Genomic DNA, 2,983 nt, shown 5'->3' on the forward strand with positions numbered 1-2,983 from the left:
GTAGAAAAGACGTCATTTGGACATGCCTTTGTTTGGTGGGATATGTCCTCAGTCATATATTGTTATTCATAATGTCACGTAGAAAAAAGGTTTGGGGACTGGGCATCATCTCAGTGATGCAGATTTTATCAAAATTTTTGTAAAAGTAGTTCAGAATTCATGAAAATGTATTTACTGTACATAGTACTAGACGTACAAGTCTATTAAGCGTAGCTCACTTCCATAGTGAGACTAGTTAAAACAAAGTGCCAATATTTTTAAAGGGTTTTTTAAAGCATTATGCTTGTGCTGGATGATGATTGGACCTCTCCTGTTTTTATTCTCTGTGGTACAGGATGTCTTTCATCCACCCTTTTCAAGAGGATCAAAAGCTCGCAACTGACCCCTGATGTTTCTTTTTCTCACACACATATCATTTCCTCTGCCAGGTACCCCTTTTATCCGCATTGTGGAAATGAGCCCCATTTCCTTCTTTTAATACAAAGTTCATTATTCAAACAAACACACTTGATACATTTAGATGAATGTCTTGTCCAATTCCAATCCTGTTTATGCTTACTTACATCAAGCTTGTCAATTTAATATGGTCACTGTAAAAGATGTCAACTATGTACCTATACATGTTTATCATAAAATATGACAGTTAAACAGAACATGCTTATTTGACACAGTGTGTTAGTATCAAGCTGATATTTTTTTCTAAGTTGAGAAAACCTTGATGATATAATCCTATTTATATTACTTTTAGCATTTTATATCACACAAAGAACAAAACAACAACTAGTAATACATTTTAACAGGTTAACACACCTCTCATAAAAGGCAACATAGTTTTTATATACATACAAGCTTACAAGATCATAAACATGACATGGGTTTGATCAAGAGACTGACATGTAACAACTACAATCTCTGCTTCTGCAGCGCCCTCAACTGGTAAAACTTGGCACAATCACATTAATTCTTCCTGCACTGAAAAAAGGGTTTCATTCAACCAATTAAAACAATTTAGGGTAAGGATTCACATCTATATTTTATAACTTAAGCCAATGAAAAATAATAAAGAAAAGGTATATATTTTTAATTGGATCAAGTTATAACATTTAGATGTGAATCCTTACCCTAAAATATTTTAATTGGTTGAATGAAACCCTTTTTTCAGTGTGTGACTGAGGGATAGTTGTGCAATGCATTTCTGTTTTATCAGAAAACTGTGTCGTCATGTGTCTGTTTGTATGTGCATGTGCATGATAGACAAGAGGGACAACAAATGTATTCACTGCTGCCAGAAATCTATAATTTTAATTCTTTCTTTCATTCATTTCACGTATTAAAATTTAAACATACTGATTTTAAAGTTTTTTCTATCTCAATTTTAATTGAGGTACTATTCAATATAATATGTGTAATACAATCAAATACGTATACCAAGCTAAATTAAAATTTTAAATCACAAAGTGTGTGTGTGTGTGTGTGTGTGTGTGTACGTGTGAGAGAGAGATAGGAAGCCTATTCACAGCATCTCCTGTGCTGGCCCAGGACCCATGGGAACCCACTGACAGACACATTCATGCAGAACAATAATGTATAACATACTCACTTAATGTGAAGTGAACCTTGTGCTATTTGAAACTGTAAGATTTGTTTTAATTCTGATGGCATTTTTTATACATTTACAGCTAAATCCCCAGTGTTAAAAAAGGTCAAATTAACACTCACAGTGTATATATAATCCAATTAACACTCACAGTGTATATATAATCCACACTATCGAAGTGTGGATTATATATACACTTTGACCTTTTTTAACACTGGCGATTTTGCTGTGCAGTATTTATTCTTTTTCCCAAATCTATGTAACTATAGATTGAGCCCAACATTTTTTTTTATCTGCCTCCATATGTAAAGTTGTACAGGCTGCTTTTTGCTCAGTTTGCATCTCATTGCTGCAGTGTTGTGGCCCGTGGTGTAGTAATTGCCACCCTTTTAATGTGAAGACTCATATCAGGAATGTGGAACCATCATCAAGAGTGGGTAAATTGAACAAACAAACAGTGTAGATCTTAAGTGAGTTATCTTACTTGACTAACATTTTCTCCGTTAATTAACTGATGGATCTTTGGCGGTGGCCCTCTTGAGAGAAGCCATAGCTGCATTACATGTTTACAATGTTAAACATCCCCTGTGGTGCCGTCACACGCAACACAGAGTGTTAAGACCGCAGAAATGTTCAATTGGATCTGATTCCTCAGATTAGTTTAGAATGATTGAACATTTTGACTTCCCAAGGGCTTGAAACTAGGCCCTTATCTCAGGGAAAGTATCTCTGCTCTATTGAAGGAGATAAGAGTGGGCATAATGTGCATGCACTTGGGTGGTCTGTGTTGTGTGGTGTTATGGTGCAGTGCGTTCCCAGAACAAGTGGAAGTAACGCCATATGCATTGTGAAAGTTGTTCATAATCTACATAATCTAGTGACTTTGATGTTGAAATTTGAGTAACTCTAATACAATTAGTTCAACAGTATAAAACCAAAAGTAAAATGTGGATATAGGCCTACTATTCTACATATTTTAGATATAATATTATAGGAATGCATTTAAATAATATTCTTTATTAAACAACTTCCACAAGCCTTGTTTTTTTATCAACATACAATCTCTCAGGTTGATATTTGACACATATAGTGATAATATACAAATTTATTGTGTATCTGTATCTGTGTGACGTTATTTATTAGTACTTAAGTGTTTATTTACGCTTTAATTTATTAAATAAACAGTAGTTTTTGGCTGTAAATGTTTGTTTTCTTTCATTTAAATAATTAGAGATTTTGCCAATAAAGACATTGTAGACACTTTTACAAACCTTTCACTGTACAAAACATAAAAAGTAACAAATGCTTTAAAATTACATTACTGTATAACACGTCTACCTTTACTGTATTGTAAGTCAGATGCATTGTTTATGTCTCTGTCATGTG

Source organism: Triplophysa rosa, linkage group LG15 (genome assembly GCF_024868665.1).
Source record: "Triplophysa rosa linkage group LG15, Trosa_1v2, whole genome shotgun sequence".
Taxonomy (NCBI): domain Eukaryota; kingdom Metazoa; phylum Chordata; class Actinopteri; order Cypriniformes; family Nemacheilidae; genus Triplophysa; species Triplophysa rosa.